Source organism: Dermacentor variabilis, unplaced genomic scaffold (genome assembly GCF_050947875.1).
Source record: "Dermacentor variabilis isolate Ectoservices unplaced genomic scaffold, ASM5094787v1 scaffold_12, whole genome shotgun sequence".
NCBI classification, from domain to species: Eukaryota; Metazoa; Arthropoda; class Arachnida; order Ixodida; family Ixodidae; genus Dermacentor; species Dermacentor variabilis.
Window position 1 is genome coordinate 14,514,963 of NW_027460280.1, and position 6,968 is coordinate 14,521,930.

Here is a 6,968-nt window from a genome sequence, read left to right on the forward strand (position 1 = left end):
CAAAGTGAGGTAAAGCCGGATTCCCACGAAATCAGAATCAACAGCACTCATGCGCAGCAGCGAATATACGCGGACTCACAAAAGAGAGAGAGAGAGGCTGCAGTTTCGCCAGAAAGGCGAAGCAGTATTCATCATCATCAGCATAATCAGCCTGGTTACGCCCACTGCAGGGCAAAGGCCTCTCCCATACTTCTCCAACTACCCCGGTCATGTACTAATTGTGGCCATGTTGTCCCTGCTAACTTCTTAATGTCATCCGTCCACCTAACTTTCTGCCGCCCCCTGCTACGCCTCCCTTCCCTTGGAATAAAGTCCGTAACCCTTAGTGACCATCGGTTATCTTCCCTCCTCATTACATGTCCTGCCCATGCCCCCATTTATTTTTCTTGATTTCAACTAATATATCATTAACTCGCGTTTGTTCCCTCACCCAACCTGCTCTTTTGTTATCCCTTAACGTTACACCTATCATTCTTCTTTCCGTAGCTCGTTGCGTCGTCCTCAATTTAAGCAGAACCCTTTTCGTAAGCCTCCAGGTTTATGCCTCGTACGCGAGTGCTGGTAAGACACAGCTGTTATACACTTTTCTCTTGAGGGATAATGGCAACCTGTTGTTCATGATCTGAGAATGCCTGCCAAACGCACCCCAGCCCATTCTTATTCTTCTGATTATTTCCGTCTCATGATCCGAATCCGCAGGCAGTACCTGTCCTAAGCAGACGTATTCTCTTACCACTTCCAGTGCCTCGCTACCTATCGTAAACTGCTGTTCTCTTCCGAGACTGTTAAAGATTACTTTACTTTTCTGTAGATTAATTTTTTAGACCCACCCTTCTGCTTTGCCTCTCCAGGTCAGTGAGCATGCATTGCAATTGGTCTCCTGAGTTACTAAGCAAGGCAATATCATCAGCGAATCGCAAGTTACTAAGGTATTCTCCATTAACTTTTATGTCCAATACTTTCCAATTCAGGTCTCTGAATACCGCCTGTATACACGCTGTGAATAGCATTGGAGAGATCGTATCTCCTTGCCTGACGCCTTTATTTATTGGGATTTTGTTGCTTTCTTTATGGAGGACTACGGTGGCTGTGGAGCTGCTATAGATATCGTTCAGTATATTTACACATGGCTCGTCTACACCCTGATTCCGTAATACCTCAATGACTGCTGAGGTTCCGACAGAATCAAACGCTTTCTCGTAATCAATGAAAGATATATATAAGGGTTGGTTATATTCCGCACATTTCTCTATCACCTGATTGATAGTGTGAATACGGTGTATTGTTGAGTAGCCTTTACGGAATCCTGCCTGGTCCTTTGGTTGACGGAAGTTTAAGGTGCTAATTCTATTTGAAATTACCTGAGTAAATACTTTGTAAGCAACGGACAGTAAGCTGTATTAGTGAAGCTGTATTAGACAGCAAGCAGTATTAGTGATAGCCAAGTATGCGATAAAACAGGAAGGAAGATTACACCACCGATAGGCACCAATTTCTTGGTGGTGCGAGAGGATTCATGGTGTGAAACTGAACTGTCTCCTACAATGAGGGTTTGTAAATTCGCATTGAAGGCCATCATTTGAGTGAATAATTCTTCGAGGTTACATGAAGTTTGTGCAAGCGGAGCCTTTATTAAATGTTATATATATATATATATATATATATATATATATATATATATATAATCTAACGATAGTTATCGCACAGCGCAGGACGCGCCTGCATCTATCGGAAGTTTCTCGAAAGTTATCGATTGTTCTATACGTTGTGTGTTGTCGACGAATCTCGTGTAATCTGATTTCATCGCGCGACGCGAATGGTGAGAACTTTCTGTAAGACACGCGGGTCCCAACGATTACTCGGGAAGCTTCGATGGCTGATGTATAATAGCCAACACCCTTGACCCGCTGATACGATTTTCGACGATCGTCGACTGTGTCTGCCGCTGTAGGCGTTCTTTGAGTTTAGCCTGTTTTTGAGGGCACAAGTTCGCCCAATAAAACGCAGTTTTGTCATTCCCAGTTTTGCTGCTTTATTAACCGTCACTACTACGTGCCATCTGGTGGAGGTGCTAGTGCGTTCATGTACCAACGCCCCCAAAAAGCCACGATCCAAGCGCGAAGCCCGAGGACAAGGCCAACATCGCCAAAGACCAGCGAGCTAGCCGTAGACTGCAAGGACTGCCCCCAGAGTACGGACTTCCGTGGAGCTACGTCAGAGGATCCGGAAACCTGGCTCGAAACCTTCGAAAGGATCTCGACCTTCAACAACTGGACCTCTGAGGATAAGCTACGACATCTGTACTTCTCCTTGGAAGATGCCGCGAGGACTTGGTTCGAGAACCGGGTGTCCACCCTTGCAACGAGGGACCTGTTCCGCAGTAACTTCCTGAGGACGTTCACGAGCGTTGGACGAAAAGAAACGGCCGACGTTCTGCTGGAAGCCCGAGGGCAACTACCCAATGAGACGATCGTCATCTTCTCTGACCAGTCCTTTCCGGCACGTCGACCCGGAAATGTCCGAAGAGAAAAAGTGCGCTTTTTGATGCGAGGCGTAAAGCAAGAACTTTTCGCCAGACTGATCCGCAAACCACCGAAGTCCGTAAGTAAGTTCTTGACCGAAGTAACGACGATTGAGAAAACTATAGAAATGCGCCCTAGTCAATATAACCGCCAAATACTCAGGCTGCAGTGCGCCATCAAAGAATTGGGTTCCGACGGCCTTCAAGAGACCATCAGGGCCACTGTGCGTGAGGAACTGCGCAAGATGTTTTCTTCGTCGCAACCTCAGGTGTCCTCAGTCACTGACATCGTCAAAGAGGAACTTCGACGATCACTGGGCGTTACCGAAGTGCAGCCCGAATCGCCGCTTCCCGTACCGGAAGCTATGACCTACGCCGCCCCGCCCGTCATCAAGGTACCCCTCCGCGACCGCGCCAGGGCGCTGTAACAACGCAGTTCCGCCGTCCGCCATCGCCACCTCGCCCACCTGTCGTCCAGCGCAACTACCCGAGGAAGACAGACTTCAGGCGCGCTCCTGACCACTGGCCGCTCTGCTACCACTGGGGAGAAGCGGCTCCCGACTACCGACGATGCCCATACCATGAGATGGTACTGCGGGAGTTCGCCGTTAACGCGCCGCGACCACAGCTTGGCGAACGACCTCGCGATATCGCCGACTACTTCGCCGCCACTCAGTAGAGTCTTTGACGACCGTCCCGTTAGCCGTCACCAGGCCGCTACCTGTCGCCGCAACGACAATACACCGGCCCAGCCCAGGGCCAGTCTGCGAGCCCATATCCTGAAAACTAAAAGCTGCAACCGATGGAGGTGCGGTTGCTGTTCGTCGAACCGACGGAGCTCCTCCGCCACCGCCGAAGACGCCGAAAAGACGATCTCGACAATATATCAACGAGACGCGGCCATCCCGACGAAGCCATAAATTCAAGGATACACCGACGAAAGATGACTTGACGACGCGATGTTCCAGCTTATGTTCACCACGACGCATCTGTGATCCGACGTCAAGACCTAACTGCAAAGCAAGAGAAAGGACCACCGATCTCGACGAGCTTCTCGACGGCCACGCAGTCACCGCCTAAGAGGACACAGGAGCCGACTACTCCGTTATGAGTGGACTCATCGCCGCCCAGTTGAAGAAGGTTAAGACTGCATGGGAAGGCCCTCAAATTTGGTCCGCTGGAGGACACCTATTAACGTCGACCGGAATGTGCACCGCAAGAATTACAGTTCAAAACCGGACCTACCCTGCCACCTTCGTTATACTCCAACAGTGTCCAAGAGTTCATTCTCGGCATGGACTTCCTGAACCTACACAGCGCAATCATCGACCTGAAGTCGTCGTAGTCACCACGCCTTGAATATGCTCGAAGATCAAGTCAGCATCCGAGCCCGCTCCAGCATTGGCATTGCCATCGACACCAAAACACCTGCAGACGTAAAAGGCATCATCGAGGGTGACCATTGTCACCCTCGATGACCTACTCGACCGTGCAATTTGTGTCGCAAGAGGGATCGCACAACTGCATGGAGGAAAAACTAAAGTGTTGCTGATAAACTTCAGCCAGGAGTTTAAGCCCATCAACAAGGGCACGACGATCGCATACATCGAGGAAATTGTGGAAACCAGCAATGCGTTTGTCCTCTTGGATTCTGCCACACCTACCTCGGCGACCGTGGTTCCCGAACCAGACTTCGGCATAAATCAGTCTCCCCATGATTAAGCAGCAAGAGCTCAAAAGTCTGCTCCGACAATACAAAGACTGCTTTTCTACGATATCGAGGATTCGACAAACACCAGTCGCAAAGCATCGCATAATAACTGAAGCGTGCGCTCGACCACTCCGCCAGAGCCCTTACCGAGTTTCGACGCCAGAACGTGAAGCTACAAAACAACAAGTGCACGAAATGCTGCGCGAGCACATCATCCAGCCGTCTAAAAGCCCGTTGGCATCTCCAGCTGCCTTAGTGTGTCTGAGGTCGTACCAGACGGCATTTGGCTATCACAGCGGCACCGCTCACGACCTGAAATAGTCCACGTTGTGCGACTTATGCCGTTCTACAAGCGCTAATGAACCTTTGGACTTTGCGTAGCTTACCGTTGGACTTTCTTTTTTAGAATGTGTTGCTTTGGACTATGTTTTTTTTTTGTTTTGCTACTTTTGTTTATTAAGTGTCCTTTTGTGTCTCGCTCTCTCGTACCATCGGGACGATGCTTTGAAGAGGGGGGTATTGACACGTGTACTTGTTTATCGCTATCGGGTGACTTTGTTTCATCGCCGCCTAACATATGTTATCGCACAGTGCAGGACGCTCCTGCATGTGTCGCAAGTATCTCGAAAATTATCGATGGTTCTATCCGTTGTGTGTTGTCATCGAATCTTGTGTAATGTGATTCGGTCGTGCGCTGCGAATGGTGTTGAACTTTCTGGAAGACACGCGGGTCCCAACGATTACTGTGGAACCTTCGACGACTGATGTATAAAAGCCGACGATTTACGACGATCGCCGACTGTATTCCCCGCTGTCACCGTTCTCTGAGTGTAGCCTGTTTTTGAGGGCACAAGTTCGCCAAGTAAAGCGCTAGTTTTGTTATTCCCAGTTTTGCTGCCTACTTCACCGTCACTAGTACGTGTCAACACACACACACACACACACACACACACACACACACACACACACATATATATATATATATATATATACTGGAAATACCTTACAGGCCCCTTGACAGGGCATTAAGTAAGGGGAGTAATAAAAGTGCAAAGTAACTCGACAGTGTACAAACATAAGGCTCAAATTTGCAATTTAACACAAAGAAGTGGAGAGGAGTCGATGATAATGTGGTATGACGGCACATATAAAGTTGGGCAGGAAAGAGGATAACACGAAAAAAAAATATTGGCTGACATTATACATATGGCAAAACTGCACACAAGAACTATAAGGTACACCAATCACAATGAAGACAGTACAAAGAAAAGAAACTACAACCAAAGATAGACAGACAAATATGCGCATTCTAGGCCCAGGAACAGTTAGGAGTGTTGCAAAGACGCACGAGGGTAGGACATGATAAAAACACAGGAACTAATTGCGTGTACGGTAAAAACATTTTTCAATATAAAAAATGCAGTCGGGTACAAAGTGGGATACCGAAAAAAAAACTAGAAAAACACGTGCAGTGGTACAAAAAGTGACGAATGTCTTTGGTTTTAGAGCTGTAAAAATAACAAATAAATAAATACATGGGTGGGATACAGGACATGGCATAGAACGTAAAACAAAATCGGAAAAACTAGTGGTAAGTTTTTATTGCGAATGAAAGAGTGCAGAAGTTAACGGAAACTATCGTGGTCTGGTTCGGATGCGAAGACCATTCCAGAAAGGTATGGCGCGAGGAAGAACAGATGAGCTGAAGGCGTGAGTTGACTAATATAATCGCGTGAAACTTAAGTGAATATGCAACCGACGTGATGTAATGGAAGGAGCATCAATGTGAATTGGGAATGGTCTGTTGCTGTATGCGTATTTGTGAAAAAGGCATAAAAGGGCAATGTAGCGACCAGTACTAAGGGGTTGAAGTGAAAGAATGAGATTAATTTGCGTTATGCTGCTATGGTTGTCATGATTGCGTAAAATGAAACGGGCGGCCCTATTCTGAACCGCTGCAAGCATTTTAATGAAATAATTGTGGTAGGGGGACCAGATAGATGCGGCGAATTCAAGCTGTGGGCGAACGAAGGTCTGGCGAGCTAGTTAAGGGACATGAGTGGGACATTTATGAGAATTTCGACGTAAATCTCCCAAAGATTTTGAAGCGTTTTCGCATATGGTGGTAATATGGTGAGACCTGGAGAGGCTGGGTATGAAATGAATACCAAGGTACTTATAAGATGATGCGTGTGACAGTTGGTAATTGTTAATAGTGTAGCAGTAGTTGGAAAGGTTTTGCTTCCGTGTGGAGATTATTTTGCATTTTTCTGTATTCAGCGACATGAGCCATTTTTTACATCAGTTGTTAATGCGGTGAAAGTCGTTTTGCAGCGTTAAGTGGTCGTCGGCACAGGTTATTGGACGGTATCTGATGCAATCGTCAGCGAAGATTCGAATGCAGGAACAAATGTTTTCTGGCAACTCGTTTATATAGATTAAAAACAATAGGGGGCTCAGGACGCACCCCTGTGGTACGCCCGAAGTTACGTGAGAAAGGGAAGATTGGAAACTATTAATAACCCTGAACTGCTGGCGGAGTGAAAGGAAGTTACGGAGCCAAGATAAGGTTAGCGAGTCTAATCGAAGGGCAGATTATTGTTCATGTTGCAATGTACTTCTGCACTTCTTTCTAGTGGCTGGGTTTCGCAATAGAAACCTTTCTTGAATCCGTGTTGGTTGTTAAAAAAGAAATTGTTATATTCTAAGTGTCGGGGACCGATAGCGGTGGCGTAG